Below are 21,632 nucleotides of genomic sequence, written 5' to 3'. Positions count from 1 at the left end.
AGCGTCCCCCATCCAGACGCCTCCACTACCCTTTTCTAGAGTATCAAGTTTGGACTTTTGGGAATATACTCTGCTCTCAGTTTCTTCTGCGTAATGCTCTGACTCAACGCAGTCCTTCAGCACATGCTTAGCCCACAGCCTATGATGAGTCCTGTTGACTTCAGTAGGGTGGAGGTTTGGCATGCCCTTAAGTATCTTACTGAATCTGAGCCTAAATCTGAAGCGACTCCACTGATGTTGCTGGAGTTATTTCAGGTTTACACCAGGGTAACTGAGAGCAGAAATTGGCTCCTTGCCCTCATGTGAAGGCCAGAGCAGATTGTGCAGGCCTCTCTGTGCTAATCTGTGATTGTGTTCCCCCATCTCCTTTACTCCACTGACAAAGGCAGCCTTTATTCCTCACTTGCCTTCTTCTCTCACCCTGGGCCCAGTCCATTGGCCCCGGGCTCACCTTCTGCACAGACTGAATTTTCACCCTCTAATAGTTGTTTAAAATGTACTGTTCTGGGAACGTTCCTGCAACAGATCTGGGGGTGGGGGCAGACAAATGGTGGGGGGGGGGTGGCAGGTACAGAAGGCCAGGAGAGGCTAAGCCTCCCCAAACAGCCTGGGTTGACCCTGCTCACAATCTGCCCTGAGCCTCCTCCTGCTTCCTACCGCTTGTCCTTGGCCCCAGCTAGGGTGACCAGACAGCAAATATGAAAAATCAGGACAGGGTGGGAGGTAATAGGAGCCTATATAAGAAAAAGACTCAAAAATTGGGACTATCCCTATAAAATCGGGACATCTGGTCACCCTAGCCCCAGCCCAGGTAGTCTACTCTTTTTCCCCTAGGGGGCTGGGGCTAGCATGGGCCGGCCTGTGGCCTGGGATTCAGGGTGGCTGGGGCCGCCTGGCACTGGAGCCCCAAGCTGCTCCAGGGCTGGAGTGCGGGGAGCTGGCGGCTGCAGTGGGGGAGCGGAAGGAGCGGAATCTCAGCAGAAGGGGCTGGGCTGGGGACACCCTCCCCAAACGGGCGGCTCACGCACCACCCATGAATGTATCTAGAAAAAGGGCACCCAGCAGATTCAAGCAAAATTCACCCAGTCCTGCGCAGAAGATTGACTACGGTAGAAGTGGTTCAGCATACAGTGTAATGACTATCCAAGTCTGAACAAAGACTGGAGGCCTAATTAAAGCAGACCGGCTCCCTTTTGAATTTGAGGACTTCTGTTCATTTCTTTGGACAGTGATAATTACACAAGGGCAGATTCTTCAAAGAACCCTGTACCCACAACTGGGGACAGATTCTCAAAAGGGCTCAGCCTGTTGGGACCACATTTGGTGTTTAGGCAGAATCTGTCACCCCTGCCTCAAAGTATAGGGGGGCACGAGGCCCTGCCCCCTTTGGGCCAAGATCCTGCCCCTCCTCTTCCCACAGAGGCCCTGGCAAAAAGCCAAACTGAAACCATTGCTGGGGAGGGGAGCGACAAGAGCAGGCCCCGGCCTGTGTCCCGACCCCCCCACCCAGGGCAGGTGGAGTGTCCCGCGGCTCCCCACAGCTGCCCGTGTGACTCTTACCCCAACCCAACTCCAGCTTCTGTCCTGGCAACAGGGCCAAAGAGTTGGAGCCTGGCCCCTGTGAATCTGGCCAGAAGTGTGTCAGAGGCAGCTGCTGGCTCCTGAGCCCTTGAAAATCTTGCCCCTGAGTGTAAGAAAGGCCAGGAAAGCAATGTAACATTTCACTCACGCTGGTGCAGATTGCCTAGCTCCAATACATGAACTGACTTGGCATGTGCATGGATGACTGATGCTGACAGAGCTTGTATCTCCAACATGCAAAATCCACTCCAAACAATGTTTAAAATACAGGGCCGACTTCTGCTTCCTGACTCTGGGTTCTTGGCTCCAGTCAAGTAGCATTCATGTAACTAACCTGAAATTCTCCCCTGTGCAGACAGCCAGCATGGGACTTGGGCACCGTTTAAGATCTCAAAATTAGAGCCCTTCAAATCAGTGGACATTCCTTTTATATCCACAGATATCTGCATCCGTGGATGTAGAAGAGAAGGATGAGGGGGGATTTGATAGCTAACTACCGGAAAGGGGGTTCCAAAGAGGATGGATCTAGACTATTCTCAGTGGTGGCAGATGACAGAACAAGGAGTAATGGTCTCAAGTTGCAGTGGGGGAGGTTTAGGTTGGATACTAGGAAAAACTTTTTCACTAGGAGGATGGTGAAGCACTGGGATGGGTTACCTAGGGAGGTGGTGGAATCTCCTTCCTTAGAGGTTTTTAAGATCAGGCTTGACAAAGCCCGGGCTGGGATGATTTAGTTGGGAATTAGTCCTACTTTGAGTAGGGGGTTGGACTAGGTGGCCTCCTGAGGTCCCTTTCAACCCTGATATTCTATGACCTGGTTCTTTGTTTACCATCTTTGTGGATCACGGATTGTATGCGGATCCAAATTTTTTTATCCATGCAGGGCTCTAGAGTGGGTGGTCCATGCGGGGCTGAGGTTTTGGGGGCGTCTGCCCACAGAGCTAAAGCCCTGCATCCCAGAGCCATCCCCCCCCTCCGGTTTCGCTAAAGCCCCAAGCCCTGGTGCCCTCTGTGAGGGGAAGAGGGGAGCACTGGGGCTTGGGGCTTCTGCCCCGCAGTGGGGAGTACCGGGGATCGGGGCTTTTGCTCTGCAGTGTCACGGACCCCTTGAAACCAGAGGGCCACAAACACCAGGTTGAGAATCGCTGCTCTAGGGGGTGCTGGAGTAGATGCAGCTTTAAATAAAAGTTGGAGCGCAGATCGCAGGTCAGATGCAATTTAATTACTGTGGATGAAGATCAGATGCAGATCCAAATTTTTTGTGTCCATGCAGGGCTCAACTCAAAACCCCCCTAACTGAGAGCAGAATTTGGGCTAAACTAAGCCCCAATACAGAATGAACTCCATGTGGATGCACAGATCAAGATCACTCCAGGATCAGAGCCTATGGGAGATAAGGGAACCATCTCCAATGCACCTAATCAACAGTCTTTAATAAGAGGTTTTAAACATCTTTTTAAAGACACATATGCCTTTAAGAAACATCAACATCCACAGTAAGTGCTAGGGCTGGTTGCTGGTATTCCAGTCAATAGGTGTTACCCTTTAAAAATCTGCATAGGATCTGCGGGGGCTGTTTTGATGAATTTAAAGTTTTAATGGATTTCACTTTTTCACTCTCATAACAGGGAATCTAAAAAAAATTGACTTCTACAGCAGCAGGACTGAAATGAAAATCTATGTGAAGAGGTCTAATTATGGATAGGATGTAACTCCCTTATCAATATCTTGAGATCTCCTTTTAAATAGTTGTTCTAGAATCATCCTGGGTTGACACAAATCTCCCAGGATCTAACTGTCTCACCTCCCTTCCCTTTTGCCACCCCTGGTTAATTCCCTCTGACCAGAAATAAAACAAATCCACTCATGGTGATGAGCGCACTGGTGAGTGAGTGCTACTCTCCCTGTGACTCATCTAACAAGTGACAGGAATGACAAAACCCTCATTCATTTTCTTTCCTTTGGGCTAGCGATTTCAAGGCATAATCTCACGGGTGGTCAGTACCTTGCAGGATTGAACCCAAAGCAGTTCCCTCCTTGTCTGCAAGCACATCTCCAATCTTATTGGTACACAAGGGGAAGAAGCAGATGCTGAATTTGCAGCTGTTCTCCCTTCACCTAGTCCGAGTTTACATGTTCATCCACTAGTTACTGGGCTAGATGAAGTAATCCCTGGGGGACCTTTTTGGCCTGTGTTTGAGGTCAAACTAGATGCTCATGGTGGTCTCTTGTTCCAGCCTTGGAATCTATGCATTCTTCAACATTTAACAAGAGTGATGTTGACTATTAATTTAATCAGCCATAACTATAATCTTCTTGGGACTCGCCAGCAGAAATGGGATGACCAGGTTGGTACTTGGATGAGATACTCTATTGAATACTTGTGGTACTGCAGGAGGGTGATCAAGTGATCTATCTCCATCCCCTGTCGCCCATTCCCAGCTTCTGGCAAACAGAGGCCAGGGACACCATCCCTGCCCATCCTCGCTAATAGCCATTAATGGACCTATCCATGTGTGTGTGGGTGATGCAGTAGGTGGTACTGTTCCCCCTGAGTCAGTGCTGGACCAATGCCCCAGAGAACACGTAAGGGGTGCTGTGCTGTGCTGTGCTGCTAAAAGGGTTGAAAGCTTGGATGAGTTGTAAAACAGCAGCTCTAAGTTCGGTTACACTCTCGTGGTGCTACTGATAAGAACAGGGGCTCCTGAGCCAAATTCCCAGTGTGATTAGTTGGTGTCTCATTCCCACTGCCACTAAAGCAGTTCATTGATAGGAAGACGAGTAGTTGCCAATTCTAGTGACTTTATCCAAGTCTTGTGATTTATTTTTCTTTAAGTCCCAGCACCTGGAGTCCTGTGATTGTGTAAGACTCTCCGCTTACTTTTTAAGGGAGAAAAAGTAACTTTCTAGCCCTTACAATTGCAGAGAAAAGCTTGGAAAAGTAAATCCTAAAGGCTCAAAAACCAGATGGCAAATCACTAGACCCCCCAATTTCTTTATTTTTAAACCACTTCATGTCATTTAAACACTTGGGGGTTGGCAACACTAGTGCCAGCTGGTGAGCATAAAATCCCATTAGCCCGACTGATTATCTTTAACACCTAACCATGTGTGTGGAAATACTCCCCTGGGCCCAGGCTAATTGTCATGCAGCCTGACTTAGAGAGCACAATATTACATCCCCTCAGGACCTCAAGAGCAAGGACAATTCATAACTGTAAACAAGAGACCATCTGTCACATCCACCCTATCTAGGACAACCTAATCTTGTGGTGACAAGACAGGGCACTTTTCCTGTAGGGGTTCACGTGTGAGTGTTGGAGGGGTCAGGGGGTGTAACTGGAGGTTTCTGACAGATGGAGGGAGAGAAAAGAGTTTCCACTTCCTCTGATATTTCCTTTGCCTTTGTGTAGCACATAGGAATACAGTAGAATCCCTCTAATAGCTTGTGAATGCCACTAGAGGGGTCAGACTCTTTAAAGAGACAGACACTGTTCCTATACCTCCACCCTGTCTTTTTCCTTTATTTGCTTCTCATTGTTTTCCTCTGTCCCCTTTGCACTGCCAGGCACTGTCATCTTCTCCCTTCCCTGCCTATTGGCCCCTCACTCATGCATTCACTCAGCTCTCAGCATCCCCCTTCAATCCCTTCCTTTTGGTTTCCCCCTTCTCCCCTCCCTCACCCTATTTGCATAGCGTTTGACCACTGCGAGAATCTAATCCAACCTCCCGCATAAGTGACCCCGGGCTCTGCCGCAATCCGGTGCTCACAGGTGGTGCGTGGGCTCTGATCCTGCCTGGGCTAGTCGCTTAGGGTGGTGGCTCTGCTGAACTGCCTGTAGTTTCACCTTTGGCAGCTGTGCTCATAGGCTGACTGGAGGGAGTGGCAGGGGATCAGGATAGAGTATGGAGAGCAAGTTAAGCAACCTGGATTCTCGTCCCAGCCCTGACACCAATTCACTGTACAGCCATGGGAAAGTCACCTAACCTCTTTGTGCCTCACGTTTCCCCATATGCAAGCTGGGAATATAGATCATAAGTAAATCACAAGGGCAGTGTTTTTTAAGACTACCTTAGTTTGTATTGCAGGGAACTGGCCCTTGGGAGATGTTTTATCCTGACAGTGAGAGTCGAGAATTGCAGAAGCCCAGTTATGCACATTAATAGTACCCACCCCTAAAACAGTATACTATGTATGCAATTATGTAACTACACACACACAATATACACGTCTGCTCTAGCATATAGTTTCTACACATTTCCAATATTTATTTTTTACTCCAAATGGTTGAGAGACAGCTGCCAGCAGCACAGACACAAGCAGGGTTACAAACTAGTGAGTTATTTTAGGTTAATCAAAAGCATCATAACTGTACTACAGGTGTAACCTACTTCATTGTAAAATCATCTACGTTCCATAGAGGTCCCATCGTTACCCATTCCTGAGGCTACCTCCCACTGTGCGACATCACAGAGGCCAGGGGAGTAACGTATGGCAGACCTGATCCTGAGGGTGCTAGCCTAGGCTGCTATCTCTGACAACAGCTCAGGTGGCCCGTGGCTTCTCCAGACAGCCAGTCTCCAGGGATTGCAGGTGAGATGTGCCACTTAACTGCTTTGAATTTCTCCCCGGAACTGTTGTATCAGTCCTTCCCTGGTGTTATACCTCAGTCACACAGCAGGGATAGGATCCCACATGTTCCTCACCAGGCTGCTAATCTACCCTCTGATATCTCCCATTTGAGAGGTGGGTCCCTGGCAGAGATTAATCTGTGCTGATAGAGGCAGCCGATGTTTCCTTACTTTGATCTTTGGTTTCTGGCTTGGGCTCAGAGCCTTCTAAAGCAGCTGATATGAACACCCACCCTCCCCCAACCCAGCTTGCTCCATGCAATTGTGCAACACATCCCTAGCTAGGACCCAACTACTAACAGCAATTTAGAGTCCATCCTTGCAGCTGACCAGCTGCATGTCTATTGTTCCCTCTTAGAGCTTTGTACCAAGGGGTCTTTGTCTCCTCTTCTCCCCCCACCCCCCACCCCAATGCTCTTGTATAGTTTCACATCCACAAAGTCTCATTGGATTGTACTGAGTCATATGCCAAGACTGATTTTCATACAGGCCTGGAGAGCTTTATGACCAATAGTGTTGCATGCGAAGATAAGGGAAATTGAATTTCAGGCTTTAGGATGGGTCCAGTTCTGTTAAGTATCTTCATCAATGATCTAGATAATAGCATGGAGAGTACATTTATGAAGTCTGTGGAAGATACCAAGCTGGGAGGGGTGGTAAGTGCTTTGGAGGATAGGATTAAAATTCAAAATGATCTCGACAAACTAGAGAAATGGTCTGAAGTAAACAGGATGAAATTCCATAAGGACATCTGCAAAATAATTTCATTTAGGAAAGAACAATCAGTTGCACATGTACAAAATGTGAAATGACTGCCTAGGAAGGAATACTATGGAAAGGGATCTGGGAGTCACACTGGACCACAAGCTAAATGTGAGTGAACAGCGTAACACTATTGCAAAAAAAAGTAAACTTCATTCTGGGCTATATTAGCAGGAGTGTTGTAAGCAAGACACGAGAAATAATTCTTCTGCTCTACTCCGTGCTGATTAGGCCTCAGCTGGAGTATTGTGTCCAGTTCTTGGCTCCACATTTCCGGAAAGATGTGGACAAACTGGAGAAAGTCTAGAAAAGAGCAACAAAAATGATTAAAGGTCTAGAAAACATGACCTATGAGGGATGATTGAAAAAATTGGGTTTGAGAAGTCTGAGGGGGGACATAAGAGTTTTCAAATATATAAAAGGTTGTTACAAGGAGGAGGGAGAAAAATTGTTCTTCTTAACCTCTGAGGATAGGACAAGAAGTACTGGGCTTAAATTGCAGCAAGGGAGGCTTAGTTTGGACATTAGGAAAACTTTGTAACTTTCAGATGGTTAAACACAGGAATAAATTGCCTGGGGAGGTTGTCGAATCTCCATTACTGGAGATTTTTAAGAGCAGGTTAGACAAACAGCTGTCAGGGATGGTCTAGATCAGGGGTCAGCAATCTACAGCACGCCTGCCACCCGAGCCATTTTTTGATGGCATGCAGTGGCGGGCTGAACAGCTCAGCCCACCGCCGCTTTTGGACTCTGGCTGCTGTCCCGTTGCAAGTCGGGGTCCCGACCACCGGTCCCACTCAGTGCCCACTCCTGGCCTGGGGACCCCTAGGGAACCCCAGGCTGGCAGCGGGCTGAGCAGGCCAGCGGCTGAGAACCCAGCTGGCAGGAGCCAGCAGCCAGAATCCCAGAGTGGTGGCGGCCTGAGCCGCTCAGCCCACTGCCGGCCTGGGGTTCCATTCACTCAGCTGACGGCGGGTTGAGCGAGGCCGGCAGCAGGCTGAGTGGCTCAATCCGCTGCCAGTCTGGGGTGCCGGCAGCACTCAGCCTGCTGCCAGTCTGGGGTTCTGGCTGCCAGCCCCACTCAGCCTTCTGCTGGCCTGTGAGCAGAACCCTGGGCTGCGAGCGGGTTGTGGGGGGCCAGTAGACGGGATCCCGGCTGGCAAAAGCTGGCGGATGGAACCCCAGACCAGCAGCAGGCTGAGCAGGGCCTGGGATCCTTGTCTGGGGTTCCAGCCACCAGCCCTGCTCAGCCCGCTGCCAGTCTGGGGTTCCATTCACTCAGCTGGCAGCAGGCTGAGCGGGGCCGGTGGCCCGGACCCCAGACCAGTAGTGGGCGAGCGGGGCTGGTGGCTGGAACCCCAGACAAGGATCCCAGGCAAGGATCACACTAAATTGCTAAGAGCTGCATTTTAATTTCATTTTAAATGAAGCTTTTTAAATATTTTAAAAACCTTATTTACTTTAAATACAACAATAGTTTATTTATATAATATAGACACAGAGAGAGACCTTCTACAAACATTAAAATGTATTACTGGCACACCACTTCTGAAAGGTTGCTGACCCCTGGTCTAGATAATACTTAATCCTGCCATGAGTGCAGGAGACTGGACTAGATGACCTCTCGAGGTAATACACCATATCCATATTATAGAATGTATGTGTACATATGACACCACCTTATATTCAAGCATAACAATTTTTTAAATTTGTTGTTGTAGTCTGGCCCTTTTAATTTGATGCCACAGATAGCAACACATTCCTATTCAGGGCCGGCTCCAGGCAACAGCGCTCCAAACACGTGCTTGGGGTGGCAAGCCCCGGGGGACGCTCTGCTGGTCGCTGCGAGGGCGGCAGGCAGGTTGCCTTCAGCGGCTTGCCTGTGGAAGGTCCACTGGTCTGGCGGCTTCAGCGGACCCCTCACAGGCACGCCTGCAGGAGGTCCGCCGAAGCCGCTGAATCAGAGGACCCTCCATGCTTGGGGCGGCAAAATGTCTAGAGCCGCCCCTATTCCAATTATGGTAATTACAGTTACCACCTGTATTATTATTAGTAGCAGGCTGAGTGTTTTGAAATACTGGGATAGGCATTATTACAGTGTGTTTGACAGTGCTATGTATATGAGAAGTAAAACAGAAATATGGACTAGTGACATTACTTCACTCCGGAAGGAACGATCAGTTGCACATGTACAAAATGGGAAATGACTGCCTAGGAAGGAATACTATGGACAGGGATCTGGGGGTCATAGAGAACAAATTAGAGAAAGTCCAGAAAAGAGCAACAAAAATGATTAAAGGTCTAGAAAACATGACCAATGAGGGAAGATTGAAAAAATTGCGTTTGTTTAATCTGGAAAAGAGAAGACTGAGGGAGGGCCTAACAGTTTTCAAGTACAAAAAAGTTTGTTACAAGGAGGAGGGAGAAAAATTGTTCATCTTAACCTCTGAGGATAGGACAAGAAACAATGGCTTGAATTGCAACAAAGACTGGTTAGATTAGACATTAGGAAAAACTGCCTAACTGACAGGGTGATTAAGATTAGAATAAATTACCAGGGAGGTGGTGGAATCTCTGTCATTGAGATTTTTAAGAGCAGGTTAGACAAACCCCTGTCAGAGATGGTCTAGATCAGGCCTGCACAACATGTGGCCCGCGGGCCGGCCCGCAGTGGGATTCAAAAGGCTCTGAGCTGCCTGCAGCGTCGGGGAGCTCAGAGCTCTTTAAATCTTAGCCGCGGCCGGGATTCAAAAGGCTCTGGGCTGCCCGCAGCAGTGGGGAGCCCAAATCCCTTTAAATCTCAGCCGTGGCCAGGATTCATAGGGCTCTGGACTGCCCGCAGCAGCGGGTGCTCAGAGCTCTTTAAATCTCAGCCACGGCTGGGATTCAAAAGGGTCTGAGCTGCCCGCAGTGACAGGGAGCCCAGAGCCCTTTAAATCTCAGCTGCCAGGCCCGGCTTTTGGCCAATTCAACCAATTCCCCTGAATCAGCCCGCCCCTAAGAGGGCCACACGCCCAAGCCCCAGTACGGTGTACCGGCAAAAGCCAGTGCGCTGTACCGGGGTGGCCCAGCTTCCCTAGGGGGCAATTTAAAAGGCCTGTGGCTCCCAGGCCTTTTAAATTGCCACCAGAGCACCACTGCTGGAGCCCTGGGGTAGGGCTGTGGGGCTCTGGGGGCTATTTAAAAAGTCTGGGGTTCCCGTCGCTTCTACCGCTCCAGTCCTTTAAATGGCCACCGGAGCCCCACCACTTCCCCAGGGTTCCTGTGGCTATTTAAAGGGCTGGGGTGGTAGAAGAAGGGGAGCCCCGTGCCCTTTAAATACCCCCAGAGCCCTGGGGTATCGGGGTGCTCTGGGGGCTATTTAAAGGGCCGGGGCTCCAGCTGCCTCTGCCGCCCTGGTCCTTTAAATAGCCGCTGATGCCACACCGCTTCCCCAGGGCTCCCTCGGCTATTTACAGGGCTGGGGTGGTAGAAGCAGGGGAGCCCTGGGCTCTTTAAATAGCCCCCAGAGCCCTGGGGTAACGGGGGGGGGGTCTCCAGATGCCTTTGTTGCTCTGGTCCTTTAAATAGCCCCCAGAGCCCCACCACTTCCCCAGGGCTCCCGCAGCTATTTACAGGGCTGGGGCAGTGGAAGCAGGGGAGCCCCAGGCCCTTTAAATAGCCCCTGAGCCCCGGGCTGCTGCTGCTACCCTGGTGGGGGAGGCAGGAGGAGAGGGCACTCACCATACAGGATGGGCTGTACCCCCTGTACCTGCACCTGCTGCCCGCAGCCAGCCCGTCTCCAGCCAGTCACGCACCCCCTGCCTTGCCTTCAGCCCTGCACCAACCTCTGTCTCCAGCCAGCCCTGCACCCCCTTCCCTGTCTCCAGCCAACCCCTGCCACATCCCCCTGCCAGAAGCCAGCCAGTCCTGCACTCCTTTGTCTCCAGCCCTGCCAACCCATGCCGCACCCCCCTTGTGGCCCTGCCTGAAGCCAGCCAGCCTACCCCACACCGTGTCTCCAGCCTGCCCCACACCCCTTGCCCAGCCTGCAGCCAGACCCTACCTCCAGCCACCTCCCCGCTACCTCCAGCCAGACCCATGTCCACTGGTGCCTCGCAGTTCCCACGGAAGTAACCCTGCACACCTGTTTCAATGAGGTGGGCAGGGAGCAGCTGGGATCCACACATGTGCACTCTAGCACACCCTCAGGGAGTGGCGGAGCTCATTTCTAGTTCAAACCCATCTTTTTAAAAAAGAACTTTAGGTAGGGTTAACATACATCTGTATTTTCCCGAACATGTCAGGCTTTTTGGATCTTAAATCACCATCCGGGAGGAAAATACGGACGTATGGTAATCCTATGGGTACAAAAAATACATACCATGGCAGAACTTTTTATAGGGAACCGGTTGCTAAGAAATGAAAGGCTTTTTTTTTACATTTTTTTTCAGTCATCCCTGCCTAGGCCCCGCTGAAAAGGTTCGAATTGGGCCCCTCACTTCCTAAAGCCGGCCCTGCCATCTGTGGACGGGATTCAAAAGCTCTGGGCAGCCCACAGCCGTGGGGAGCCCAGAGCCCTTTAAATCTCAGCCGTGGCCGGGATTCAAAGGGCTCTGGGCTGCCCGCAGCTGCGGGGAGCCCTGAGTCCTTTTAATCCCAGCTGCAGCCAGGATTCAAAGGGCTCTGAGCTGCCCGCAGAGATTCTCGGCTGCAGCTGAGATTTAAAGGGCTCAGGGCTCCCCGCCGCCACGGGCAGCCCAGAGCCCTTTGAATCCCGGTGGCAGATCCAGTGGATCAGCTGGGGCTGGGATTTAAAGGGCTCGGGCTCCCCTCAGCAGCAGGAACTCTGGGCCCTTTAAATCCTTGCTCCAGCCCCACAAAGCTCTGGGTTCCCCCAGCCGCCGGAGCCCCAGGCCCTGTAATTTGACCCTGAGGACTCCCAGCCACCTCTTCAGCTGGGAGCCCCTGCTTGATTTAAAATCAAGCATCACCTCCCCACCCCGAACCTTCCATTTTGGCCCATAGCTGTTTTGGTGGGGTGGCGCTGGGGAAGGAGAGTTCGTTTCTGCAGGGCTGGGCTGTGCTGGGGTGGAGTGTTTCCGCTGGGCTGCGGGGGAAGTGTTTCCACGGGGCCGGGAGGTTTCGGCCCTCAGCTGTTTTCTTTGGAGTAATGTGGCCCTCGCCGCTTTACGAGTTGTGCAGGCCTGGTCTAGATAATACTTAGTTCTTCCAGGAGTGCAGGGGACTGGACTACGTGACCTCTTGAGGTCCCTTCCAGTCGTATGATTCTGTGATGGTGGCTGCTCACTGGTTGGGTGAGGAAGAAGTGTCCCATTACCTACATACAGCATTGCACAATTGGCAAAGTGCAGTATATGAGCCTGATTCTTCTCTCTGAATTCAGTGGAGTTTCCACCACCATCCTTGAGCCTGATGTAATTTAGGGAAGAATCAGCCCCTCTGGAAGCTCAGTTACTGACCACTACTGGAATCCAGACCCTGACTTGATGGGCTAGCCTGTGCTCTTATCCAATTTGGTGACACTGATGAGCCTGATTTCCTGCTCAGTCAATGTTTACACTGGTGCAATTCCAGTGACTTCCATGAGTTGCTCCTGATTAACAAGACCAGCATCAGGAAGAAGAGAAGCAGGTCTTAGGTAAGATTTTCAAAGGTCTGCAAATAGGCACCTAATGGGATTTTCAAAAGTGCCTTGGTGCCTAACTCCCATGTACATCTTTGGGCACTTAAAAACCTTTTAGATCTGGCCCTACAATCCATGCACTGAGTAAAACGGGTCCGATTCTCCACTGCATTACACCAGTGTGACTGCATTGGAATCAACGGGCCAGGTCCTTGCCTGTGTAAATAAGTGTTGTTCCAATGAAGTCAGTGGAGCTAAGCTAATTAGCATTCGTCAAAGATCTGGCCTGCTGAGGCTCCCTAGCATAAAACCAGTGAAGAATCAAAGCCATTTGATATTGCTGGACTTTCAGGGCCCACGTTTTTTGTTATGGGGGAAAATGTACTTGAGTTAGGATACAAAAAAGATACTCATGTTCAGTGCTGACTCATCCAGAACTCATATCATCACTGGAGAGGACATGTCTCGTAAATTGTCAGTTATTCCTTTAATTACTGAAAAGGTAGAGAGAACCGGTTCTGTACTTGAGATCTAGAGTTCAACGCATTTCAGTGAGAAATAACCCAAGCAAACATCCTTCCCCTTATCTATCTTCCAGTTCCTCACTGCCCATTTTCCCCACACTGAATCCTGTGTAGTTAATAGGCGAGGTGATAAAAAGAAATTGGTGTTGTGTCTCCAAACTGATGTGCTCGCTGCGCACAGCACAATTTTGCCATCGGGCCTCTTGAGGATTCAGTTGTTCCTTATTGTATTTTGTCTTGTGTTGTTGTTTCGTAACAAGTGAAGGGAGCAGAGGGTAACCTGGTGACAGGAAACTTAGATGTGAAGGCAGTGGCTTGAGAGATCAGACTGGAAGGAAAGTCCATGCATGGGGCAGAAAATGCTCAATATAAATGGCCCTTGTGGATGATCACACAGAGGCCAGTAATCCAGTTGAAAGCCTGAGCGATAAGTTGGTTCATACTGTACTAGACTTCTACAGAGGTTGCCTTACTGTCTTCCGAGCCCTGGCACAGCATCTAATGCCTCAGTCTGTCTCTGCACCATTGTGTGGCTAGCAGAAAGTTATATCATCATCAATGGTATTGATTTTTGCCCTGTGTGTTTTTATAGCTTCTAAGGCCAGAAAGGGGCATTTGTTCTGACCTCTTGGCTTTGTGTTCGCATGTATTTTTGGTACATACGCAACCAATATTTCCATTTGAACCATCAGCAGACTGCAGGGCACAGCTTGACACAATTATCATTAGCAGGGTCCCAAATGTAAGTTTAATCCGCATGTCGCTACTTGGCTGCTGCTTAGTGTTTCGGTTTCTCCTCCTAATAAAGTAACTTTGTGGTTGGAGCATAGGTGTAGGAGAAAACATGAGCAAAGTATCCCATGGAGTAGTGGTTGGCATAAACGAGCAAGAAGGGAAGCGACAAAGCCAGGCTGGTCCGTTTAGCCCGCGAGCACAGTAGATCTTGCTCAGTGTGCATCTCCTGAGTCTGCTTGGTAATACCAATGTCTGACTATTCTGGTGTAGAAGCAGGTGGGGAACAAGCTGGTCAACAGCCACAGTCAACAGGTTGGGCAAAAATTTCCTTCTCCTCGCAGGAGGTTAAATCAGTGATTGGTGACTCTTTTTCAGCTACCCAAGAATAGTGCGTGATAACAGAGCCTGGGTCAGGAAAGGAAGATTGAATTCCAAAGCCGGATTCTGATCTCTGGTCCTGTGTACATGGGGACACTCAGAAAAGATGAATCCTGAGAGGATTAAGCTACAGCAAAGTCAGACTGCTTCTCTTCTGCATGAGAGCATCCACACAGGAGTTTAATGCACTTAATTTATGCTCTTGAACCTTACAGCTTCAGTCAATTCTTCTTAACTTTCCTGAGTGTCCCCATGTAGACCAGTGTGAGTCAGCTGTAATTCCACTGAAGGCATCAGATGGACTCTGGATTTACACCTTTCTTTAAGGGGAAACAGTCCTTGCCTTGGAGAGCTTACAGCCTGGAGAGATGAGACTGACAAAGGGTAGGAGAAAGGATTATTATCCTCATGAACAGATAAGAAAGTGAGGCGCAGAGTTTGAGACTTGCCCAAGGGCACACTGGAGGTATGTAGCAAAGCCAGGAACCAGGGCTGGCCTTACCATGAGGCAAACTGAGGCGGACGCCTTGGGTGCCAGACTGGGGGGGCGCCACTAGGACCTAGAGTGTAGAAAATTGTGTCTGCTGCTGGTGCATCTGTATTCTCTCTGCTCTAGATGCACAGAGATGGTGAAGTGCTGTGCTGGAGGAAGGAGGGCACAAGAGACATAACAGGCAGACAAGAGAAAAGGTGAGAGAGAATAACAGAAAGTAGCAGGGAGAGAGAGGAGGAGGAGCCTCTTATGTACCTATCTAGCATTCCCAGGCGCCTGGACCGATTAACATCAGCTTCTCAGAGAGCTTCCTGTTTCCTGCTGCTTCCCTGAACCCACTTGAGGAGAACAAAGCAGCAAAGAATCCTGTGGCACCTTATAGACTAACAGACGTTTTGGAGCATGAGCTTTCGTGGGTGAATACCCACTTCCTCAGATGCATGAGGTTGCATCTGAGGAAGTGGGTATTCACCCACGAAAGCTCATGCTCCAAAACGTCTGTTAGTCTATAAGGTGCCACAGGATTCTTTGCTGCTTTTACAGATCCAGACTAACACGGCTACCCTCTGATACTTGAGGAGAACAGGCAGTAGCTGAAGTAGAAGGAGCCAGTTAGGCCCTTAAGATGCTGATATCTTCCCTCACTCAGGCCCTGTTACCAGCCTGTTTATTTGTCCCCTTCAACTGAGTGTTGAGAGCCACTACAGCGGACACAGAACAGCAGTCATGGGTGAAAGAAGAAAACGCCCCTCTGGGCAGCATTCAGAAAAAGAAAGCAAAGGAAGCTTTTCTATCTAAGTAGGAAGGAGCTCTCCTGAGATACATAGACACACATGTTCACAGTGAGCCTTCCAGCCCCAGTGAGGATGTGAGTGGTGAGGAGATGCCTGATCTTCCACTTAGTCAGAGTGCAGGTGACCTGGCAGCTACTGCAGCATCCATATCTCCATCTCAAATGGATGTAACCATGCACATTCCTGAAGAAAAGTGTAGATCAGAGAAGAGTGTGGTGGAGGTGCAAGAAACAGCTGCTGCTGAGTTTAGTTCCTTAAGTGTAGATGATCCAGGACTGTGGACTCACTTGAGCAGTAGCCTGAGGGACTTCCTTGTACTGCATGGGCCACAGCAAGTGAAAAACTTCACGTTCCCCAAAGACAATGAAAATAGAAGTTTCCATCCAGCACATTACTGGCATGAAATCCCTAATGGAGACAAAGTGGAGAGACCATGGCTTATGTACTCAAAACCCCAGAATGCTGCATACTGTTTTTGTTGCAAACTCTTCCAGTCTAATGTTCCAGCCACATTGGGTTCTACAGGAGCAAAGGACTTGAAAAATCTGGCTAGAAATCTGGCATGCCATGAGAAGGCAGCAAATCACCAGAGAGTATTCTATAGGTGGAAAGATCTTAAGATGAGACCAAGGCCACGTCCAGACTAGGAATTAAAATCGATTTTAGATACGCAACTTCAGCTACAGGAATAACGTAGCTGAAGTCGAATTTCTAAAATCGAGGTACTCACCAGTCTGGACGGCGCGGCATCGATGTCCGCGGCTCTCCGTGTCGATTCCGGAACTCCGTTCGGATTGATGGAGTTCCGGAATCGATGTAAGCGCGCTCGGGGATCGATACACCGCGTCCAGACTAGACGCGATATATCGATCCCCGAGCAATCGATTTTAACCCGCCGATGCCGCGGGTTAGTCTGGACGAGGGCTAAGGTTAAAGGCCACCATAGATGATCAGCATCAAGAGAAGATTGCATCAGAGTCTGTTTACTGGCAAAATTTTCTGAAAAGGCTCATTGCCATTGTGAGAATGCTTGCTACCCAAAACCTAGCACTGCGTGGCACTTTAGATCATCTGTATGGGCAAAACAATGGAAACTTCCTTAAAATTGTGGAGCTGATGGCTGAGTTTGCGGCTGTACTCCAGGAACATCTAAGAAGAGACCACCCAAGAAATATACCACACCACTACCTTGGAAAAACAATTCAAAATGAGATCACACAGTTACTGGCAACAAAAGTAAAACAGAAGATTGTGGCAGATCTGAAGTCAGCAAGATATTACTCTGTTATTCTGGACTGCACACCTGACATCAGCCATATGGAACAAATGACTTTAATGGTGCGTTTTGTAACAACAACAGAACCTAGTGAAAATGTCCCTGCAGTGGTGATTGCCAGAGAGCATTTTCTAGAATTTATTGACATTGATGATACTACAGGAGCTGGTATGACAAAAGTGCTTCTTAAAAAGCAGGAAGATATGGGAATTGCGATAGCTGACATGAGAGGTCAGAGCTACGATAATGTGCCAACATGAAAGGAAAGAACAGAGGAGTACAGACACAGACCTGAGAGTTAAACTCTCGAGCTTATTTTTTTTGTCCCATGCAGTTCTCATTCATTGAACTTCGTGGTCAGTGATGCAGCATCAGCTTCTAGTGAGGATGCTGAATTTTTTAATGTAATTCAAAGCATCTATGTATTTTTCTCTGCATCAACTCATCAATGGCAAATTTTGAAGCAACATCTGGGAACATCCTCTCTTACACTGAAACCACTGAGTGCCACATGATGGGCAAGTCGAGTGGAGGTGATAAAGCCCATCAAACACCAAACTGGAAAGATAGATGATGCCATAGCTGCCATTATGGAGGATAATGCTATGACAGGAACTGTTCACGGGAGAACAGTGGCAGAGGGAAATGGAATCATCAGAAACATACATCACTTCAAATTTCTCGTGTGGCTTACTGTTGTGGCATGACATACAGTTTGAAATAAATATTGTAAGCAAGAGACTCCAAGGTGTTGACCTTGATATATCTGGAGCAATGGAACAACTGGACAAAGCAAAAGTCATACCTACAGTCTTACCGATCAAATGAGGGATTTCAAAACGTTCAGAAGAGTGCACAGAAGTTGGCAGAGGAACTTCACACTGAAGCTATTTTCCCACCCATTCAGGAATACAAGAGTCACCGAAGAAGACGACATTTTGATTACAAGGCACAGGATAATCCCATAAGAGACCCCAAACAACAATTCAAAGTTGAATTCTTTAAGCAGGTGCTAGATTGTGCAATACAGTCAGTTGAAGAACATTTCATGAAGCTCAAGGAACACTGCAGTATATTTGGGATGTTGTATGATATTCCAAAACTCCTCACTATACCTGAAGAAGACCTACACCAGCAATGTAGGGCACTTGAGACAGTGTTGACACATGATGACATGAGCAATATTGATGCGAGTGAAAGCCCTTTCAAGTTACATTTCAGCAGGATCAACTCCAAAGGCTGTTCTGGAATATATGTACACAGATAAGATGACCACCCTCTTTCCAAATGCTTTTGTTGCTCTGCGCATACTTCTAACACTTCCTGTAACAGTTGCCAGTGGAGAACGCAGCTTCTCCAAGCTGATGTTAATAAAAACACATCTATGCTCCACAATGACACAGGAGAGGCTGATCGGCCTTGCAACCATCTCAGTAGAGCATGAGCTGGCCCAGACTGTGGACCTTCAGCAGGAAGCGGTTCAAATCTTTGCAACCAAGAAGGCACGGAAAGCACCACTTTGATTATTCAAACAGATAAAAATGCTAGTGTTTACTATACAGACAAGAAAAGTTACATTTGCTGTTCAGGCATTTGAAAGTTAAGTGTTACTTACAATTTTGAACAAGGCATTTTAAGTTTTTAGTTCTCCTTTATTGGGGTAGGTAGCAGAGCAGAACCATGAGGGGGTAGAAGAGGAAGAAGGTAGAACTGAGACCTTTCAAAGTTTTGGCTCAAGAGAGGGAGCATGAGAGCATCATTTGAGCTCCCCGCCTCAGGTGCCAAAATGTCGTGGGCCGGCCCTTCCAGGAACTAAACCCAGATCATGGACGTCTCAGTCCAGCACCTTAACCTCAAGGACGGTCTTCTATCTTGCTACATCTCATCATGACCCCCTTTAGCCACCCTAATCATTTCTTCTCCTTTCTTGGAATTTACACTAGCTAAAGCCTAGCACGTCTCAATACAGACCTTGTCATGCTGTCCTGGAGCCAGGGGCATGCACAAGGGGGAGACAAGCAGGGGCTTGCCCCCCCCATAATTGTCAGGGGCACAGAACTCCTCCAGCCTTGGGGTCATGGTGGCAGGGAGAGAGAACTCCTCCTGGCCCCGGGCCTGTGGGTAGGAAAGTGAACTCCTGCCAGAGCTGGGGTGAGGGAGGGAGAGTGAGCTCCTGGCTGGAGTGGGGGGACACAAAACATCCCCCTCCCCCGAAAGAAGTCAAAGTTACATTTCTACACACACCACTGACGAGTGCGGGACAGACTGTCAGGAAGCAGGGCAAACCCTTCAAACTGGTTGTACATACTGGAATTAGATTTCACCAGTAACAAGCGTGAACTCTTAAAGCACCACAGCAGTCTTACCAGCGAGTCAGGCAGTCACCTTGGGCATTCCAGTCTGCCACATAGGCATGCTGGACTATGTGATTGCTGGTCACTGTACACCAAAAATCACAACAATATCCAGGTTACTCCCAGTGCCAAGGATCAGTCACTTACCCAGGTCATTTGTACTCAGATCTTGCACCAAAGACACCGCTCGTGGCCAACCCTGTAATAAACTAACTAAAGATTTATTAGCTACGAAAAGAAATGTTAAAGGTTAAAACAGGGAACATACACACACGAGTTACAGGGTCTTAGATTTGAAAAGACAATAGAAGCTTCGGTAAGAAGCAGCTCTGACATTTAGGGCTGACCCATCTCCAGCAACATGGGCACCTCTTGCTTACATTTAGGCAGCTTTGTCCCTCAGAGTACAGACAGCACAAAGATCCCAATTTCTCCTTGGCAGGGCTTTTTATCCTCTTCATCCCAGGATCTAAGCTGTTGAGATGGAGTGCACGCTCAAGCTTCCCCTTCCTGGAGACAGTCAGGAATGCAGTCAACAAGGTCTCTGTCCTTCAGTGCTACACAATGCCTCATTTGCCTTCAACAGGTCACCTTGTGTGCAGGACGAGCACTCTACCTTAATGGATGCTTCCTTTCCTGTTTGAGTGACACAATTAGAGGTTTACAATGCAAACACTGCAGTATAACTATATCACGGGACACAGATATTATAAGCAGGATTAATACATGCAGCATCCTACAAGCATTCCATAAAGTCTAAACACATTCTTGTAACACTAAAATCTATTTTTAACTATACTAAACCACAGGGGAGCCAGACTGGTTTCCAGCTGCACGTCTGTCAGTGTTCAGAGGGCCCCTGGGCCTTGGCATGAGCTGGTACGTGGTCTGCCAGCATCAGGCTTCTTGTAGGTTTTAGTCACAGTCCTGCCATGGTTTTGGTTTTTTTAGAGAGAGACCAGTTACTTGGAGCTGGTGTACTTGGTCACAGCCTTGGTGCCCTCTGACACAGCGTGTTTGGCCAGCTCCCCGGGCAGCAGCAGGCGCATGGCGGTCTGGATCTCCCGGGAAGTGATGGTGGAACTCTTGTTGTAATGCGCCAGGCGAGACGCCTCCCCGGCGATGCACTCGAAGATGTCATTGACGAAGGAGTTCATGACACCCATGGCCTTGGAAGAGATGCCAGTGTCGGGATAACCTGCTTCAGCACCTTGTAGACATAAATGGAGTAACTCTCCTTCCTGGTCTTGCGGTGCTTCTTATCCCCTTTCTTCTGGGTCTTGGTCACCGCTTTCTTAGAGCCCTTCTTGGGCACGGGAGCAGACTTGGCTGGATCAGGCATAGTGACTTCAAAGCAGCTCACTTGATAAAACACCGATAGGACTCAGGAACCATACCACCCCAGCGGGAGCACCAGGTAATATGTTGTTTGAGGACAATAGAAGGCAATGTGGCCTAAAGAACTGAAATGTGAGCCAGGAGACCTGGGTTCTAGCCTCAGCTTTGCTTCAGGCCTACTAAATGACCTTGGGCAAGTCACTTCACTGTTGTATGTTGGTTTTGCTGTCCATAAAACAGGGATGATAACAATCTCCTGTAAAATGCTTTGACCTTTTCTCGGGGTGAAAAGAGCATGGTATTATTACCTAGTCCATATAATGAAAGTGCAGGCAGGAAATGCCTTGACCCGCTGATCTCATCACTTAGCCACCGTCTGGATATTTTACTTGTTCAGTTCTCACCCCCATTCAGTTAAAATGCTAGCTAGTGCTGACAGATAGCATGGTATGCAGTCAACTGCTCTTAGATCCCACTGCCACTATGACATTCTGGGGTGCAGTCCGGACCAGTGAGGGGCTGTACCACCTGCCTCGCAAGCTGAGGTGCCTCACAATGTACGCTGCTTTAGCTCCTAAACTGGGTTCCTCACAAACCGTATCCGAGTGTCCATGTGTAGATGCAGCCTGCCGTCACACTCTGGTTGCCACCAGCCTGGGTTAGCACTTGCAGGATGATGCCAACACACTGTCAAGTCCTGAATTTCCTGCACAATGTGTGTTCTGCACAGCCCAGCCCTCTCCTGGACAGTCCAGATATAGTACGTCTGTTGGCCCTCTAAGGGGATCAATTTAAAATAGCAAATTGTTGTATCAGGAGCTAACCACACAATTCCATTTAAACACAACACTACATGAGTTTTGATTAAAGAATAAAAAAGTATAACTACAAGGAGGGTGGTTTTAAGTGAGAACAAGTATAAAGTCATTAAAGTCAGAAACTATTATGAGAGAAAAAGATCAAACACTTTCTAGTACTAAAACTTAAACTAGACTGGGTTCAAGGTAAGTCCCTTACCACATGTTTCCAGTAACATTGCTAATCAAATTCTCAGGCCAGGATCTGCTCCTCAAGTCCAACAGCTGTTTCTATTGTCATCTTAAGTGAAAGGGAGAGAGATGGATAGGGAGAAATAACTT

General features: G+C 48.7%; 1 pseudogene; it reads right to left on the bottom strand.

Annotated features, from left to right (window-relative positions):
• Positions 1 to 20,117: 20,117 nt before the first annotated feature.
• Positions 20,118 to 20,497, bottom strand: LOC127038522 (histone H2B 8-like; annotated as a pseudogene).
• Between the last annotated feature and the right edge of the window lie 1,135 nt (positions 20,498 to 21,632).

This window comes from Gopherus flavomarginatus, chromosome 1 (genome assembly GCF_025201925.1).
Source record: "Gopherus flavomarginatus isolate rGopFla2 chromosome 1, rGopFla2.mat.asm, whole genome shotgun sequence".
Taxonomy (NCBI): domain Eukaryota; kingdom Metazoa; phylum Chordata; order Testudines; family Testudinidae; genus Gopherus; species Gopherus flavomarginatus.
Note: the sequence above shows the minus strand (reverse complement) of the source record. Positions and strands in the feature narration are given on the sequence as shown.